The 20,992-nt window shown below is 34.6% G+C and overlaps 1 long non-coding RNA gene across 1 annotated transcript in view; it reads right to left on the reverse strand.

Moving 5' to 3' along the window:
• LOC141394103 (uncharacterized) overlaps positions 1 to 20,992 on the reverse strand; it is a 590,278-nt gene that overhangs the window by 98,286 nt on the left and 471,000 nt on the right. The window lies entirely within an intron of this gene.

Below are 20,992 nucleotides of genomic sequence, written 5' to 3' on the forward strand. Positions count from 1 at the left end.
GCAGGAAGACATTACATGCTGAAGATTCTACATGGTTTGCAGACAAAAACAAAAGATGAAGGGAGTTGAGGCAGAAATACTTGGGAAGACAAAAAAGGACACTATTTGGGATTACAATGTAGCTAAGAAACCACGTACATTAACGGAATTAATCATGAAATTTAATTGAAGGAAAAATACAAGGTCGTAGGTACAACGTGCCATGTTTTATATTAAAAAAACGTTGCTGGCCCTTAAAACAGTTCATGTTACCTTTTCTTATGTCAATTATATATTTTTGCAACGCAAATTAGTTGGGATATGCAAGTGACTATCAATAACAAGTAAGAACGTCGTTAAATTCGGCCAGGCCGAACTTGTTATACCCTACACCATGAGTTGTATTGAATTTTACTTCAATTAGTTTCCTTTCGTTTATGAAGTAGACTAAATACCAAATTTCAGCAATTTCGGTAAACAATGTCGCTAACCTTCAAAATGCCGGAAATCGGGAGGGATATATGAAGGCGTGGACCTATACAGACAACATTCTAGGGGAAAGTTGTATACCCCCAACGAAGACTAAACTAAATACCAAATATGATGGGATAATGAAGCTAAAACCTTGAAAATACCGAATATCAGGAGGTACCGATCTATGGGGGCTATATCACAACGTTGACCGATATTCACCCTTTTCAATACCAAACATTCTAGAAGTAATAGAAACTTCTATACCAAATCACGAAGATCTATCTTAAAAATTGCGAGCTGTATCTTAATTTCAAAGGACGGACAGACGGTCATGTTTATACCGACTTAGAATTTTATTCTGATCCAGAATATATAACGTATAGGGTCACCGCGGAATATATCGATATGTTACAAATTGAATGACAAATTTCATTATACCCTCCATATTATGGTGGAGTGTATAAAAATCTTCAGAAATGTTGGTGTCGATATGCAATTTTAACATATCGCCAAAGAACTGATGACTTGAGGCATGCTGACTGCGTCCACCTTCTTATAATGTATCTTATATACCTGATGAAACTATAGCTATCGATATATTGCCTTCAAATCCAAACACTTGCTTTCCAATAAGACCAAAGCTTCGTTATGCATAACATCTGGTATTTCCATTGAATTGTAGCATATTTAAGAAAGTGGTCGGTTCTCATTTGCTAAAATATGTACCCAGGATTGGGGAAACTGAATCGTTCATAAGTTTTATATATAGCACACAGGTGTAACCCGCTCCTCCGAAATCCAACATAATATATAGCCTACTTTAACCAAGGGACATCCGTGTGCATAATCTGAAAATTACATGGAATAAGTACTTAGGGTCGGAGATTCAACAACCGTTGCCTCGCAAATTAATTTTCTGACTGATACTTTCATAACTTTTGCAAAAAAATAAAAAGTCTATTTTCACCTCGGTTGTTCCTTGTATATTCTCTGAAATTTTCAAAAAAATCGGTTCAGCCGATTTTGAGTCTATGCGGAACATACAAACATACACACATTGTCTTTTATATATAAGATTTCACCCAAAAGTTTTGGTCCATTAAACCCGCTAATAATTATCTGATCACCATGTTAAATTGCAAGCTTATTCTTCGTCTTCAACTCAAATCATTCTTAAAATTTCGCTCCGATCGGAATATTACTGCGATCTACAGGACAGCTACAAAGTCGGGTAAAAATTGTGGGTTTGGTCCATTTCACACCTTTCGATCATAACCAACATCTAATGGGGTCACTTTTGGTCGGAACCCGACCTCTCCACAAAATTTCGTGACGATCGGTCCAAAAGTGAGGCCTGGAGTTTTATTACAATTGTTAATGGATGGACGGACACACATACATAGCTAGATCGCTTTATCTCGTCAAGATATGAAACAATGGCAAGGGGAGGGGGTTTACGACAAATACTTCGCGATGTTACACGAATATTGGACAAAACAAACTTATAATACCCTTTCCACATTGTTTTGTAAAGTATAAATATTTTTTTTTAAACGTCCGTAAATTGTGGGAAAAGGTCGTAAGTCCCTACAAAAATACAAAACTGTACAAGGAAAAGGTCGTAAGTCCAAAGACATCTAATTATCTCCCAAACGCGACGGAATTTTATCAAACAAAGTACAGGTATTGAAGCGGAATAAATAAACGAAGAATACTGCCTTTACCACCATAATAAAATCTTTAATACAGAAAACGCTGGAATGTTTTTTCTTCCTCCTGAAAAATTTATTGAGAGGGACTTACGACCTTTTCCGACGGAGCAGACGATTTACATATAGTGTAAACTACCCCTTAGGGTTTCATCAATAACAACGAGCCAAAGTTGTGGTTAAATCAACCCACCCTTTTTGAAGTACATCGGTTAAGGTGATTTGCATTCAGTTTCTGATGCATGGTTCTAGAGCATGTTCTATTTCGGAGATATAAACGTTGTTGAAGGCTCCTTCTATACCGTAAAAACTTAGGGGATGAAATGGGCCAACAACAAAATGTTTATCCGATTTTGTAGCGGCTTTGTAGGTCGCAAGGTTTGGGCTTACGAAAAAGAAGAAGTTTGCAATTTAACATTATGATCATTTAATATTTAGCGGCGAATTACACCAAAACTTTTGTGTGAAAACTGGTAAAATTGGTAATGACTTGGTCAGATAACATAGTTACAGCCTAGTATATACAGGGATTCCACAGTTTTAATTGTGTGTAGTGTTACCATAATCACGTTAGAGCTCGCGGTTATATTTCAATACTGACGAATTTTTGCAAGAAGTTAGAGTTTTGGTCAAGGAAAATGCCAGTTATTTTGAAAAGCAATCCATTGACCATTGTGGGAAAATATCCAAATTTAATTTTTGGTCCAAATTCTAAATTCTGGGTCCATATTCCCACAAATTACTTAGCTGGCCCATTACAGAACATTTGTTCCATAGACCGCCAATTCTGCGTGCACCGCCATGTGGCATGTATTCATACGCCTTTTTAGCGGGTGCATCATCGCTCATTCTTATGATATGGCCTAGCCAACGCAATCGTTGCATCTCTATACTTTTAACTACATTCATGTCTTTGTATAGCTGATATAGCTCGTAGTTCATAAGACGTCGATATTTACCGTCAACGCAAATCGGCCCGTAGATCTTTCGAAGAATTTTCCTCTCAAACACACCAAGCACTGCCTTATCTGCTTGTTCAAGTACCCATGCTTCGGAGCTATACATTAGCACGGGTAGTATCAGCGTTTTGTATAGTGTTATTTTTGTTTGACGAGATGTGGCTTTGTTTTTAAATTGCTTACTTAAACCATAGTAGCATCTGTTGGCCAATACAATTCTTCTTCTTATTTCACAACTGATGTTGTTTGTTGTGTTTATGGCAGTGCCGAGGTAGACGAAGTCTTTATCTACTTCCACAGTTGGTCCGAGCTCTATGGACGCTTTGCGCGTCGACACCATCAATTTGGTCTTTTCGCGTTTACCGCCAGACCCACTTTAGCAGATTCTCCTTCGACCTTCATAAAGGTATCAGTTACTTCTTTTACTGATCTGCCCATGATGTCTATGTCATCAGCATAAGCATGTAACATGTGGCTATTGGCGTAAATTGTGCCATTTCTTTTGACATTTGCATCTCATATTACCTTTTCCAGCTAAATGTTGAATAGGTCACACGAAAGGCTGTCTCCTTGTCTGAAACCTCTTTTGGTACTGAACTGTTCGGAGAGGTTCTTTCCAATTTTAACTGAGTTAAAGTTAAAGTCATCTTACAAAGCCGAATAAACTTTGCGGGGATACCAAATTCAGACATTGCATGTAATACCTTCGATCGGAGGGGACTGTCGAATGCTGCTTTATAATCGACAAAAAGGTGATATGTGTCGATCTGCATCTCTTGGGTCTTCTCCAGGATTTGCCGCTGGGTAAATATCTGGTCAATGGTGGACTTGCCAGGTCTAAAGCCGCATTGGTATGGTCCAATTATCTCGTTGACCATAGGCTTTAGTCGTTCGCACAATATCCCTGACACGATCTTGTAGGCAATAGGGAGTAGACTTATGCCCCTGTAGTTAGAGCATACTGTCTTGTCTCCTTTCTTGTGGACGGGACATAGGATGCTCAGGTTCCAATCGTCGGGTACGCGTTCTTCCTGCCAGATGGTGCTAACTAGCTGATGCATACACCTTATCAGCGCGTCGCCTCCGGTTTTAAACAGCTCGGCTGGTAAGCCATCGGCTCCTGCTGCTTTATTATTCTTCAGCCGGTTGATTGCTGTTTTCACCTCATCTTGTCCCGCGGTATACATTCTATACCATCTTCTGGGATTGGATCTGTGGTATCATCGTCATCGCTACTATTGGATACCAGCAGATTGGAGAAATGTTCCTTCCATATCCTGAGCACGCTATCTGTATCCGTTACCAGATTACCTTGCTAGTCTCTACAGGAGGATGTGCCTGTACCAAAGCCATCTGTTTGATGTTTCGCTCTTTGGTAGAATTTTCGGACTTCATTCTGCCTACTGTACATCTCGATTTTTTCACACTCCCTCTTTTCCATTTCTCTCTTTTTCTTGCGGAAAAGACGTTTCTCTTCTCTCCTTTTCTCCCGATATCTCTCTCGTGCGCTACGCGTTGCTACTGATTGTAAAGTAGCTCTATATGCCGCATTTTTTTCTTCGGTAGCAGCATGGCGCTCGTGGTCATATCATGAATTCCTTTGTGGAGGTCTCTGGTATCCAAGTATGGATTTTGCGGCTGTTTGCATGGAGTGGGCAATATTTTGCCATTGTGTTGTGTCTGTTCGCACTTTGTTTGCTACGTTTAATCTGGTACGTATCTTTGCTGCAACGAGGTAGTGGTCCGAGTCTATGTTTGCACCTCGGAACGATCGTGATCAATTTGATTTCTTGTTCTTTGATCAGGCGACAGCCAGGTGACCTTATGAATATCGAGATGCTTAAATCTGGTACTGCTAACTACCATGTTTCTTGCAGCTGCAAAGTCTATCGGCCTCATACCATTGTCAGATGTTTCACTGTGGAGACTGAATTTCCCGACTGTTGGGCCAAAGATATTCTCCTTTCCAATTTTGGCATTAAAATCGCCTAGAATGATTTTAATGTCATGGGCAGGGCAACGGTCATATGTTTCGTCTAAGCGCTCGTAAAATATATCTTTGGTCTGTTCGTCCTTTTGGTCCAAATTATAAATTTTGGATCCATATTCCCACAAATTACGAACACGAAATTTGAGAACCAACCTTTGACCTCTCCTTTGATCCAAATTGTATCAATAATAAATGATGCAAAAATATCAATTATTTATATCAATAACATAACGTGTCTCGATCATATAAAATAAATTCCATTGAAAGCAGTGCACAAAGGAAGCGTTGTAGGGTCGGCCCGTCCGTCAATAGCCCTCTCTTACTTATTTAGTAATATTGGGTTGCTCCTCGATGGTTATATCCATGCAACTGGGGAAGTGCTTCGTATATAGGATTTCATAAGATTCGGCAGTTTTGCGGCCAGTAGTACGATTTTTTAGTACTATTTTCTAACTGATTTTTTGAGTTACCGACAAAAATGGATAAAATTTAAACGCAAACTTAACTTCTTGACAAATATCGTTAATTGCCGAAATTACAAACATTTCAATTATACCAACTTTAAAAAAAATAAGTGCGTTATTTTTCTTGTTATTTCAATAGCCTTTTACCATAACTTGACTGGTTATATCTTGGGTGCTGTCTAGCGGTTCACAGAATTCAATTTGGGATCGTTTTTTGCTCGCTGTTAGTTCGCCATACAAAACACTGAGGAATTAAAAATTGTCAAAAAAGAAAAAAAAACAAAAATAATAAAAATAAAACACATGCTTGCAATTTTTCTGGTACAAACGTTAAGTTAGTAACAGTGATTAACACCATTGTAGAAGTATTGCTAAATCGATTTGAACTTTTTGCTGATCAGGGTTTTGTTATAAATTTCTCACCGTTAAATTTGCCTCAAATGTAAATTAACTTCACAAACAACAACTCTTTCGTCTATCAAGATGTTTTAATTTATTTGTTTTTTTTTTTCAAAAGAACCGCTTGCCATTATTAAATACCCCATTAACCCATGGGAATGGAATGAATGTGGACTTACAAAACATTCGTTTTTTGACTATTTTGCCAAATGATAAATTAATTCGTATTGAAACTTCTATACAAATTCGATTGAATACACACAATCATGATAATATATTGGCTATGGGAGGGAGTCTATCCCATTTACCCCCGGGGGCGCACACAATGAATGACATAAGTAAAAGCTTAGACAACATGAAAAAACGGCCAAGTTGCCATGGTGATTCAGGCAAACAAATCCCATAAGCCCTTTAGGAACATTTAAGTCAATGCTGCTTAAGCCTATTCAGCATACACATAGCCAGCCATACACACTTTTAGGCATTCAGCCATCCTCATATGCCCGTTGTTGTATATAACGTAGGTTTGTTTCATTTTTTGCTTTTTAATTAATTTAAAAACTAACACAATAGACAAAAGAGACTATTCCAAAAGGCAAATAATAATAAAAAACGAAACGAAAACTCAAACTGACTATGGAAATGGAAGTGGAGTTAACAGAGCCAACAACAACAAAAGAAACATAAATTTTAATGCAAAATAGCTACTTGAATTTCGGAATAAATTAACGATAATCATAAAAATGCTAAAACGACCCCAAAACAAGCAACATTGATGAGTTCAACTTCTATTATAATACCATTTTTTATGATCTTTTTCGCCTTTTTTAATTTGTGTTTTTCTTGGCGTTGTTGTTGTTGGTTTTTGTATGATAATAAGACCACCATAATTTCCAAAAAAAAAAAACGTTATAAATTTCCAACTGTGCGCCACTAGGTTATGTTTTAAACTATCAACATTTTATAAAGACACAGTGGGAGGAATGCACTTTGGCTGAAGAGGCGTAGAGGATGTTAAATGGGAAAGAAAATGTATAATTGATGAGAAACACGATTGCATAATGATATCAAGGGGGTGAGGGTGGGTTGAGTTCTGTCTTATAAACTGAGCCATTTTTTAGGTACATTCATATTCTATTATTAAAATACACATCCAAAGTAAACAGCTATTTTCTGTATTACTAATATTACCTATGTGTTCATACAGGTTAGAATAAGGGATTTCTTATACTTTATATACCTATACTTTATATTTTATACTTTACAGTATACTTTTCTGACTTTTGACAGAAATGAACATGAATATAGAAGTAAAAGATGTTCATTAAAAAAAGCGTTCATTCTCAAGACTATAACCATAGTAGGCCTGTCGGAAACGATGACAAAGGAACTGGGAGAAGTTCAACAGCGTTTTGAAAGTTAAACTTCTCAATATTCCACGCAGAGATTACACTATAGCAGATGTAGAAAAGGGTTTATCCATGTAGAAAAAATCTAAGATACAGTTTTTTTAAAATAACATGTCAACTGCCGCTCTTGAAGAAACACTAGTCACCATGGTGGTCGTCCGAGCTCTCAAAGCTGAAAAAAAATCTCAAAAAGTTTTCAGTGTCACTTACTAAAGCGCAGAATATGCCATAGAAGGATAAGTAGTGCAAAAAGCTATAGCTAAAGCAAAAAGGGTGACGTAGGGGATGACAGATACCAAGGAACGGTCCTGACCGGTTTTAACATGGCAAAGCCCAGGATTTATCTTGGTCCCTCTTTCATCTCAAGTGGACACTGACCTCCCCGTGGTGTCACCTGGTGAACTGCCCAAACACCCGTTAAAGGTAGTGAGCTAACATGTGCCACGCGTTCACCCATAAGAACGTTAAAAACTTGGGTTTGGGCGTCGGGTTAGTAACCCTCCCCTAGAAAAAACAGAAAAAAGAAAAGAAAAACAAACCACTCTAAAGTTGGCGAACCCCGCAAACATTTTAAGGACCATGATCTGCGAATCTGCACCTGCAATGTTCGCACTCTTTATAGAGAAGGTGCAGTCTTCGCATTGGCAGACGTACTTGAAAAGTACAAGACCGATATAACTGCCATACAGGAAATACGATGGATTGGGAAAGGCGTCACAACAACACCTAAAGGTGACGCACTGTATTATAGCTGCCATGACGTAAAGCTTGAGTTTGGTTGCGGATTCGTAGTTAGTCGGAGGCTAAAACATCTGGTATCAAGCTTCACCCCAGTGAATGAAAGACTTGCTGCAATTCGAATAAAAGCTAAATTCTTCAACATCAGCTTTATTTGCGTTCATGCTCCCACTGAAGAAAAGGACGAACAGACCATAGATATATTTTACGAGCGCTTAGAAGAAACATACGGCCGTTGCCCTGCCCATGACATTAAAATCATTCTAGGTGATTTTAATGCCAAAATTGGGAAGGAGAATATCTTCGGCCCAACAGTCGGGAAATTCAGTCTCCACAGTGAAACATCTGACAATGGTATGAGGCTGATAGACTTTGCAGCTGCAAAAAACATGGTAGTTAGCAGTACCAGATTTCATCATATCGATATTCATAAGGACACCTGGCTGTCTTCAGATCAGAAAACAAGGAATCAAATTGATCACGTTGTGATAGATGGAAGACATTCATCGAGCGTGTTGGATGTACGATCGTTCCGAGGCGCAAACATTGATTCGGACCACTACCTTGTTGCAGCAAAGGTACGCACCCGCTTAAACGTAGCAAACAAGGTACGAACAGACACAACACGAAAGTTAGACATCGGTAAGCTGCAATCACAACAGATAGCCACAGTATATTCCACTCTACTAGCACAATTGCTTAACCAAAGCACTCCTCATTCCGATAACATATCAGCGCAATGGCAAAGCATTGCCCACTCCATGCAAACAGCCGCAAAATCCATACTTCGATACCAAAGACCTCCACCAAGGAATCCATGGTATGATCAGGAGTGTCGTGCAGCCACCGAAGAGAAAAATGCGGCATATAGGGCTACTTTACAATCCGTAGCAACGCGTAGCGCACGAGAGAGATACAGGGAGAAAAGGAGAGAGGAGAAACGTCTTTTCCACAGGAAAAAGAGAGAGATGGAAGAGCGGGAGTGCGAAAAATCGAGATGTACAGGAGCCAGAATGAAGTCCGAAAATTCTACCAAAGAGTCAAGCATCAAACTGATGGCTTTGGTACAGGCACATCCTCCTGTAGAGACCAGCAACGTAATTTGGTAACTGATACATATAGTGTACTCAGGATAGGGAAAGAGCATCTTTCCAAACTGTTAGTATCCAATAGCAGCGAAGACGACAGTCCCAACCCCAGAAGATGGTATTGAATGTATACCGCCCAGCCAAGATGAGGTAAAGACAGCAATAAATCGGCTGAAAAATAATAAGGCAGCAGGAGCCGATGGCTTGCCAGCAGAGCTGTTCAAAACTGGAAGCGACACGCTGATAAGGTGCATTCATCAGCTAGTTAGCACCATCTGGCAGGAAGAACGAGTACCCGATAATTGGAACCTGAGTATCCTGTGCCCCGTCAACAAGGAGGGAGATAAGACTGTATGCTCTAACTATAGGAGCATAAGTCTACTCCCTATTGCCTACAAGATCGTGTCAGGGATATTGTGCGAACGACTAAAGCCTATAATCAACGAGATAATTGGGCCATACCAATGCGGCTTTAGACCTGGCAAGTCCACCATTGACCAGATATTTATCCTGCGGCAAATACTGGAAAGAACTTAAAAGAGATGCCGATCGACACCTGCCACCTTTTTGTCGATTATAAAGCAGCCTTCGACAGCCCGCTGCGTTTAAAAGTATTCCAAGCCATGTCTGAATTTGGTATCCCCGCAAAGCTCATCCGGCTTTGTAAAATGACTTCAACTGACACGAGCTCCTCAGTTAAAATAGGAAAGAACCTCTCCGAAGAGTTTGGTACCAAAAGAGGTTTCAGACAAGGAGACAGCCTTTCGTGTGATCTCTTCAACATCCTGCTGGAAAAGGTAATACGAGAGGCAAACGTCAAAAGAAGTGGCACAATCTACACCAATAGTCACATGTTACTTGCTTATGCTGATGATATAGACATCATGGGCCGATCAGTAAAAGAAGTAACTGACACCTTTATGAAGGTCGGAGGAGAACCTGCTAAAGTGGGTCTGGCGGTAAACGGTGAGAAGACCAAGTTGATGGTGTCGACGCGCAATGCGTCCATTGAGCTCGGACCGACTGTGGAAGTTGTTTCCTATAATATTGAGGTAGTAAAATACTTCGTCTACCTTGGCACCTCCGTAAACACAACAAACGACATCATTTGTGAAATAAAAAGAGGTAGTAAAATACTTCGTCTACCTTGGCACCTCCGTAAACACAACAAACGACATCATTTGTGAAATAAAAAGAAGAATTGTATTGGCCAACAGATGCGACTTTGGCTTAAGTAAGCACTTTAAAAACAAAACCACAACTCGTCAAACAAAAATAACGCTCTACAAAACACTGATACTACCCGTACAGATGTATGGTTCCGAAGCCTGGGTACTTGCGCAAGCAGACACGGCAGTGCTTGGTGTGTTTGAGAGAAAAATGTTGCGAAAGATCTACGGACCAATCTGCGTTGACGGTGAATATCGACGTCGCATGAACCACGAGCTGTATCTGCTATACAACGACATCAATATTGTTAAACGTATCGGGGTGCAGCGATTGCGTTGGCTAGGCCATATCATAAGAATGAGCGATGATGAACCCACTAAAAAGGCGTATAAATACGGACCGCTTGGCGGTGCACGCAGAATTGGCAGGCCAAGGAATAAATGGCGCAAACAAGTGGATGACGAGATGAAAAGGCGCGGTATTCCAGAGTGCGAAGCAACAAATAGAGAAAAATGGAGAGCTTTTCTTAGTGCGGCCTATGGAACAAATGTTCTGTAATGGGCCAGCTAAGTAAGTAAGTAAAGCAAAAAGCAATCCAGAATTGAATTCTTTGGATCTTTAGACAGCACGAAAAGTACGAGGGATTCACGAAAACTAACTGGCCTAGGCAACACCGCGTGTTGCCAGGCGCCATTTGAAAATTTTTTTTGACAGTTTGACAGTGTTTAAACTATGCGTACTCAGGACAGAATGTCATACGACCTTGTGTTCTGTTGTTTAGAGTGACTTAAAAAACTCACATCGATCAAATTAAATCTTTGTTGTATGTTGATAAAGGGCCATCCTATAGCACTATAAAAACTGGTTTAATGAATTCAATCGTGGCCGACACTAGCCAAAAAAACGAAGGTCGTGAGGGTCAATCAAAATCGGACGTTGTGCCAGAAAAACTTAAGCCGTGCGTTTACGAATAATGTCAGTTCGCTATAACATGACGTGAGATAGAGGCATCCATGGGCATTTCTTCTTCCAACTGACATTTGATATTGCATGAACATCTGGCCGCAAAATGGATTATTCTCGTTAGATACAGAAAAATTGGGCAATCGCTCAAAAAGGCGCTCTTGAGGATTGGTGCAAAGAAATAGTAAATAAAAATGATCGTTGTGCTTCAAATGACGTTTATAAGATCGTCATAGACGATGAATCTTGGATATATGCTTAGGATCCCGAAACAAAACAGGAGTCGACCGTTTAGGTCTTCGAAATCGAGCCAAATTCAACGAAAGTTGTTCATGTATGGCGACTATCCGGCATCAGAAAGGTAGGTCGGTTAATTCTGAGTGGCACACTACAATTTGTTGCCAGAAGTCTCCTGAGAAATTCGAAAAACGAACAAGAGAAGACGAATCATTCTGCATCATGACAATGCCAGCTCTCACACATCTATTCAAACCAGCGCCTGTTTGACCGGACAAAACGTGGAATTTATGGGTCATACAGCCCTGACTGGCGATCCAATTATTTAATTTAATTCCAACATATCAAGAAAAAAAGCGTGGTTAACGATTTTCGTAGCCAGAAGATGCTGTAAAAGCGCTCAAAACCATGTTTTGGAGTGGAAAAAGGGATTTAACAATTGGTTTGAGCGCATGAAAAAGCTTATAAATCGTGCTGGAGACTATTTAAGAAAACATTAAAACTATTTTTGATGGTACATATTCGCGTTTTCATTGTTAGGCCAAGTAGTTATCGTTCAGCCCTCGTATAAGCCAATGCAAAAGTGTAAAATCAAACCCAATGTGGGCTGTTCTTCCCACACACAGCTCTTTATAATGAACCCCAAAAGGTCAAAAACATAATACATACTTCAATTATGCTCTATAACTAGGGTTTTGGGTAGGGAAATCCCGCACCGGGAATTCCCGGGAATTCTCGGTTTTTTGGTTACGGGATTTTCCCGGGAAACAAAATCATATTTCTACATATTTTTACATTTATCATAACCAATATTGAATGAATAAACTATGCCCGTCACTTTTATACCCTAGAATCAGAATTCGATGAGATTTTACAGAATCAATAAATTAAAAATGATTTGGAAATAATTTTAATCTACAAAAGTGTTTCAGGGAAAAAATTATAAGAGCCGCATCAAAAACATAAGGACGGATTTTTATTTTGGTCTATTTAAGTGCGAAAGAATATTTTCTATTTTAAAGTCCCATTTTTATACCCTCAGTCATTGGGCTAAAGAGGGTCCGGCTAGCTGGCTGTTGCGCACGATAACTCTTGAACGAAGCCACCGATCAGTTCAAAAATTTGGCATTCGAGATTATTTTCAAACTTGATTTAAGTTCGAAGATGGACCATATCGGTGGTCCACTACTTCCGGTACCTTCCCCACAGTTATCGCTAAAATGGTGTGCACGACAACTCTGGAAGTGAGTAACCGAATCGGTCATAATTTTGCATATGGAAATATTAGTTCCACGCATAGAACGGGTTCCACACAAAATTCGGAAAAATCAAGTTTAAGTGCTCCTCTCGGATCAATTTGAATTTTTTCAGCAGATGGTACTTACGGCCCCCTTTAATACGGTACGGTCCATACTTCCTGAGATAATGTCTTAAAAGCCCCACCAAAACTTGACGGCAACAACTAAAATGGAAAATTGGGAAGATAACTCCCGCAGGAAGTTTCTGATTGGTCCAAACTTTGCACATCGTATTATTTCATCTACTCATATATCAGTTTGGAATATGGACTATGTCGGTCCCTCCCTTCGGGTACCTCCAACACTAAATTTAGGAAATGTGCAGTTTAACAGCTCATCTCGAATAGTTTTGAAATTCTTTCCAAAAAGTTCTATTTGAAGGCCCTGTTACGATGGCGCAATTTTTTTGGGAGGCAAGTCCACTCTTCCTGATGTGAAGGCCCAAAACCTCAAAATGCCCGCCGGTACCAACTATATTGGGTAGTACGTAAGATAAAAGTCGAAGGGAGAAATCTTCCACACTCTCTTTTTAATGTTTGTTAAAACGGTACAATTTTTTCTGTGCGAATCCATACTTCTTAAGAAATTGGCTCAAAAATTCAAAAAAGCTCCTAGAAACGTCAGAAGTATTGTGTTTGCTTCTTTTCTTTCGAGGTCCATAAAATTGTAATTTCTGATCAATAACTTCATTGTTTGAGCTTTGAATAATAGAAATGGTCGATTTGGGCAAAATCCGGGCAACATGGCAAATTTTTCCACAGTTTTTCGTTTTTAATAGATAGAGCGAAAACGTGTAAACCATTTTTGAGCCCGCAACTCTCTGAAAATATTGTATTTCATATAAGTTACTATGGGAAGATAAAAAAATCACAGTAATATTGATCCACTCTCGTATTTTAAAATTTCCCGGGAAATCCCGGATTCCCGGGAATGACGATTTTATGATTCCCGTTTCCCGGGAATGATAAAAACCGGGAAAACCCAAAACCCTATCTATAACTAACTCACCCCATTGTGCAGCACTTGCACCATCGACTTTGACTACATGGACTTTAAAATAAAATTAACTTTTTCTGTCAGTATGAATGTGCATGTGTGTGTTTGTTTTGGGAATGGCTACAAATGCCAATGATGAGATGATAATGGCAGCATCTTTATCATTCATGATAGGGGTTCCTACTCTGCTCAGCACAAACAAAAAAATTACAAAAACACAGTAAAGCAACCATTTCACATTATCCATCGTCACTGGCTTTCTTCTCCCTCTATGAGGCCGCATCATTGATGCAAAGTTTGTGCCCACTTGAAGATGCCAATGCTACTTGTCATAGTTTATGATCAAACAGAAACCACAACAACAACAATAACAAGAAATCTTTAGAAAAATGAAAAAAATCAAAGGAAATTCTAATAAATATCAATAATACGTTTTTTTGTACAATATCTATGTGTGTGTGGAATTAGGCTATTAAAGAATACTTTGAAATGTTCAATTAAATTAAAAATTCAATAAAAATAAAAAAAAGCTTTAATGATTTCCAAAGATCTATTCAATACGCATGGATGTGTTTATTTCTTTTCATTTTGGCATTTTTTATGATGCGAGAAAAAAAACACACAAAAATAAAACAAAAGCGTGGGGAGGGACTATCAGCTGTAAAAAGCAAATTTATGAATGATTCTTTTGGAATGATTATGAAAACACAAAAAACGAAGAAACAGAAACATCATAAAAAATTGCAATCACCACCGCTTTGTTTTTATTTTTGTTGTTGTTGCTATATTTCCCATTATATTAATGATGTTTTAAAAATGACATGGCAAGTATGGCATGTCATGGCAAATACAATATTATGGAATTTTTATAAATTTAAAATTTTATGACATTTTTATAGCGTTTGTTTTTTTCTATGGCTATGTCATGTAGATGAGATTAATTTTGTTGTGTCATAATATTTTATAATTCGTTGAGTTATAAAAACAGGTACAAAGACCGGCTACACAATGAAATAATCCCTGTGGGTTAAAATGAGGTTTAGTTGTTCTGAAAAATTATGCCCAAACCTTGTAATATCAGTCCATAAAAGTGATGAAATAAACACTCACTGGCAAAGAAAAAATTAGAACAAACCAGGGAATAAGATGTCAATTGGAAGCATTTTTGGAACTCCTCAGCGTTTGACAAGGCCAAACACCACACTGTAAGTGGGTAGACGCGTTTCAGTTTTAAGAATCACATAATAATTTTATTCAAACAAATTTCAATTCTCAACAAAGAAACAATAAATATAAATTAAAAGCATTTCAAAATTTCATTTGCTTTGTGGGGGCCAAGCCAATAAATAACAACAACAACAGAAAACTCAAAATCCCATTAAATATCGTTTTGTAGTGATTTTATGAAATTTGACAGTTTTCAAATGAAATGCAGACACAGCAACGAGATTTAAGCGTTTTTGTTTTTTTTTTCTTGCTCCACCTAATAACACAAAAGACAGCTATAATTTAAAGATAGATGAAGAAAGATTAAATACGACAAGCCCAAAAAAAATGTTGTTGATGCTGGTATTTTGCTTAATTTATAAATCATTATTTATTATTTAAACAAAACATCTAAGAAATCTACAAAAAAAAAAGAAACAACAACAAAAATCAGGGAGTAAACTTAGGATATGTTGCTGCCTTTTCTGTGTTATTGTTATTTAGAGATTGTTGTTGTTGCTTCTACTTTTTCGTTTTGGGTACATTATGTATGGAATACGTAGAAACATAAGATTCTTAAGATTAGTTTGTGTGAGGAATTCATTAATGATTCTGTCGATGGCATGAGTTTGTTGTTTTTGTTTTTCTTCCCTCCATCATCTGTCTTTAGGATCGTAGGTTAGTGTTGTGAAAATTACCATAAAAATATCATTGATACCATGAAGTACTTGTACCCTCATATATGAACACCCAACAACTGTTGGAATAGGAGACAAAAATTATATACACTGCCGTACAGTATTGGGAGAAGATATTGTAATTGTTTTTATGTATATCTCGGCTTTATAGAATATCGTAATAATGTTCCCAAGTTGAAAATAAAGAAATTCTGGTTTTTTAATAACATCAGAAATCATGATGTTTTTAGGAGTATGTTTTTTTGGGAATCGTGGATTTTATGAATATTTTTAAGGAAATCGTGGAGTTTTTAAGAATATTTACAAAAAACGGGGATTTTTTAGGAACATTAAAAAAAAACTTTGAGTTTTTTCGGAATATTTAAAAAATCGTGGATTTCAATTTATTTTTAATTAGTATAGTGGATACATATTTTAGGGAATACTTGTTGCTTAAAAAATCCTGGTATTTTAAAGGTATATTTAAAAAAATCCGGATTTTTAAGTATTTTTTCGAGTATTCTTTAAGAAATATTTTTTACATAATCGTGGATATTTAAGATTAAGTAAGTAATCGTTAAAAAATATGGATTTTTTTAAGATATATTTTTCAAAAATTCGTAATTTATTTAAAAATCTTAATTTGTTGGAGAAATTTAAAAAATATGGATTTTTTAGAATTAATTTTATAAAAATATTTAAGAGCTAATTCTTCGAAAAATGGAGGATTTTTCAAAAGAACTCATCGAGTTTTTTAATTTTTTTAAATTTGTGGATTTTGGAGAATATATTTTTCAAATTTTGATTTTATAAGAAATAATTTTTAAAAAACGCGAATTATTTAAAAAAGTAATCATTTTCTAAAAATTTTTAATTTTTAAGATATAATTTTTAAAAAAAAGTCGTGCATTTTTGACGAAATTAAGCCCAAAAAAACCCATGAATTTTGTAAGAAATGTTTTTAAAGTAATGTTAATAATTTATGAAAATCTGATATTTATTTAATTATGACCATTGAAATATAATCGCTAACATTCGAAAATTGAATCTGCAATAAAGAAAAAGTCGATTTTTTAAGAAATAATTTTTAAAATATCGAAATATTTTTTCTAAAACAAGGTTTTTTACGAAAAAAAAAATTTAAAAAAAAAATTATTAGAGAAATCATTTATTTGTTAAGGAATATTTTTTACTAATCGTTAATTTTTACGGATTAAAAAACAGGCGATTTTTAGGGATTTGTTTTTGAACAGATCGTGGATTTTTCAGAGAATTTCCTTTTTTTCAAAATCGTAGATTTTTTGAATAATATTATTGAATAAATCGTGGATTTTTTAAAAAACATATTTTAACAAATTGTGGATTTTTTAAAGAACATATTTTAACAAATTATGGATTTTAAACAAAAAAACTTTTTTTTGAAAACCATGAAATTTTCAAAGAACCTTTTCTTAAAAAAATCGAGGATTTTTTAAAGTAAATTTGTTAAAAAATTGTGGATTTTTAAAGAATTTTTTTCAAAAGCCGTGGATTTTTTAAGAACATTTATTAAAAATCGTGGATGTTCTTAAGAACATTTTTTTAAATTATGTATTTTTTAAGAACATTAGTTAAAAATGAGTGTATTTTTAAAGAACATTAAAAAAAATCGTGGATTTAAAGAAACAAGAAACATTTTTTTAAAGAAACAAGAAATCGTGGATTTTTTTAAAGAACATATTTTTAAGATCGAGGATATTTTTTTTAAATCGTGGATTTTCTAAAGATCATTTTTTTTAAATCGAGGATTTTTTTAAATCGAGGATTTCTAAAGAACATTTTTTTTAAATCGAGTTTTTTTTTAAATCGTGGATTTCTAAAGAACATTTTTTTTAAATCGAGGTTTTTTTTAAATCGTGGATTTCTAAAGAACATTTTTTTAAATCGAGGATTTTTTAAAGAACAATTTTTTTAAATAGTGGATTTTTAAAGAACATTTTTTTTTAATCGAGGATTTTTTAAAGAACGTTTTTTTATTTAAATCGAGTATTTTTTAAAGAACATTTTTTTTTAAATCGTGGATTTTTTGAATGATGAACCCGCTAAAAAGGCGTATGAATACATGCCACATGGCGGTGCACGCAGAATTGGCAGGCCAAGGAATAGATGGCGCAAACAAGTGGATGATGAGATGAAAAGGCGAGAGTGCAAAGCAACAAATAGAGAGGATTTTTTTTTTTTTTTAAATCGTGGATTTTTTAAAGAATGTTTTTAAAGCGTAGAAATAAAGAATTTTTTTTAAATCGTGGATTTTTAATGAAGATTTTTTTAAAAATAGTGGATTTTTTTAAAGAAGCAATAATTTTTTTTAGAAATCGTGAATTTTTTTAAGAGACAAGAAAATATTTTTAGAAATAGTGGATTTTTTAAAGTACTTTTTTTTAAAATCGTTGATTTTTTTAAAGTATTTTTTTTTTAAATCGAGGATTTTTTTTAAATTTTTTTTAATCGTTAATTTTTTAAAGAACATCTTTTTTATATCGTGGATTTTCAAAAGAACATTTTTTTAAACCGTGCATTTTTTAAAGAAAATTTTTTTAAATCGTGGATTTTTTAAAGTAAAATCGTAAAAATAAAGATTTTTTTTAAATCGTGGATTTTTAAAAAAGATTATTTTAAAAATCGTTGATTTTTTTAATCGTGAATTTTTTTAAAGAACATTTTTTTTAAAAATGTTATTGATTTTTAAAGAGAGTTTTTTTTAAGAAATTGTTGATTTTTAAAGAATTTATTTAAAAAAAAGAACATTTTCAAGGAAATTATTTTTAAAAGAGAAGAGTTTCTCTTCCTGGAATTTGAATAGTATGCTGAGCTCTGATTTTAACAAAATCGTGGATTTTTAGAATATATTTTTAAAAAAATTATCGATTTTTTAAAGAAATTTTTTTTAAAGATTGTGGATTATTAAAGATATTATTTTTAAGAAATCGTATATTTTTAAATAAATTATTTTTTTTTTAAACGTACATTTTTAAGGAAATAATTTTTAGAAAAAAATTGTGGACTATTATGGAAAATAATTTAAAAAAATCGGGAATTTTTAAGGAAATTATTTTTAAAAAATTGTGGAATTGTGAATCGCGGATTTTTTTAGGAAATTGTTTTAAAAATATCTTGGATTTGTAAGTAAATTATTATTAAAAAAATGGGTGCAAATGGGTGCAATTTCTTCGGGGATGGTTTTGGGCAAGTTTATTTGGAATTCAAGCGAATTCGAGTAGTATTCGTAGCTCTGATTTTAACAAGTCTAGAATTTTTTGAGAAATATTTTTTAAATAGTGGATTTTTTTAAGGAATATTAATTTTTCAAACGCGAATTTTTTAAGGACATTTTTTTTTAAATTTTGTATTTTTTAAAGGAAATTTTTTTAAATCATGAATTTATTTAGGAACTTGGAATGGAATTTTTAAGGAATATTTTGTTTAAAACTTGTTTTTTTATGGACGAATTAAAAGACAAATTTAGTTTTTTAAGAAATATGTAAATTAAATGAAAAACTTGGATCTTGAAGAAATTATTTTTTTTTTTAAAAATCTTGATTTTTAAGAATTATTTTTTAAAAATCGTGATTTTTTAATAATTTTTAAAAATTTGAAATTTTTTTAAAATATAGTATTTAAAAATCCAAGATTTTAAAGGATTTTTTCATATCGTGAATTTTTAAAGAATATTTTTTAAACATTACAAATAAAAATGTGGATTGCCAAGGAAATTTTTAAATAGTGGACTTTTTAAAGATAATTTTATGAAAAAAGGAAATAAAAGGGATCGCCTTCCATTGATTATTATAATTTTTCCAAATATATTTTAAACAGAATATTTTAAAATTGATTTCCAATGAATCGGGGCTTTTATGGAATATTTATCTTTTTTATTTAATTTATGTATCTTTTTTTTGTAATTGACAATTTTATACCCAGTCAGCATTTTTTGAAAATTTTAATCAAATTCGAGTCTTTTTTGATCCGACTGCACGATTAAAAAGCTAGAATATGAGCTCATTTTCTGATCATAAATGACTCCTTTGTCGGTAGGAAAACATAACCTCAGTAGTGGGATTCTGTAACTCATTTTTGCTGTTATCGATAATTGTCGGTAAAATTAAAATGCTTATAATTTCGATATTTAACGAAATTTTTCGGTATGTTAACGATGAATAAAAAGTAGTCGGCAGCCTCTACCGACACAAACAGTGATGCCAACTTTTCTTTATGTTTTTAGTCATAATTTTGAGATTTAATTTTACCGATTTTTGTCGGTAACAGCAAAAATGAGTTACAGAATCCCACTACAGGCGACTCTTCTAAACAAATCACAAATGAGTCTTTTTCGAGTCGTATTTCAATCATTTATTGGTGTTTTGTTGATTAATTTCGGACCCTTTTTCGAGTCTTTTTAGAGTCATGTTTATAATCATTTATGAGTCTTTAGGGAGTCATTTATGAGTCTTTTTGTTAGACGAAATAAATTAAAAAAAATTTCTTTTTATTCTTCTTTGTTTCTTTCCTTTGTTTTATAGTCTTTTCTGCTTTGTTATGTCTTTTAATTATCCTTTATGTTGCTTGGTGGTTAGTATACTGCTTCTTCATTTCACTTGGCAAAACCTGTTGTGTTGTGTTTGTCTGTACCTTTAATATTATACGTTACATTTATATCAAAATTTTGTAGAAAGTGTATATGAGAATTTTATTTTTTTATTTACAACCAAATAAAAATAAAACAAAGCAATCAGTTTTTAATCACCTAACTGTTCAAAATATGATCAGAGTATACATAATTATAATCACTTTTCAAACACCTGTATGACCCTTTTTTGATTAAGCATTTTTCAATCTTCCAGATGATCAAAATGTGACAATAAATAACAAAAAATTGTCACATTTTAAACACCTCAATGATTTATTTGTGATTGCTACACATTTGTTGTTGTATTTTAAATTGAACTCTTTTTAATCATTACATGGAGTCACTTTCGAGTCCCTTTCTGATCACACAAGCGACTTAATCAATTTTTGATCACCAAAAGGACTCTAAAAAGACTCCTCAATGTGATTTTTGAAAAAACAGTCTTCTAAATGCTATCTGGGTATGATATTAAATTTCTATAGCCTATATACAAAATACATATGCATGTGGGTTTTTTGAAGCCAAAATCACCTCGCCTGCAGAGTTTTCAATTTTCTCTAAAATATCTAC

This window comes from Musca autumnalis, unplaced genomic scaffold (genome assembly GCF_047663935.1).
Source record: "Musca autumnalis isolate F117 unplaced genomic scaffold, ASM4766393v1 scaffold_1, whole genome shotgun sequence".
NCBI lineage: Eukaryota > Metazoa > Arthropoda > Insecta > Diptera > Muscidae > Musca > Musca autumnalis.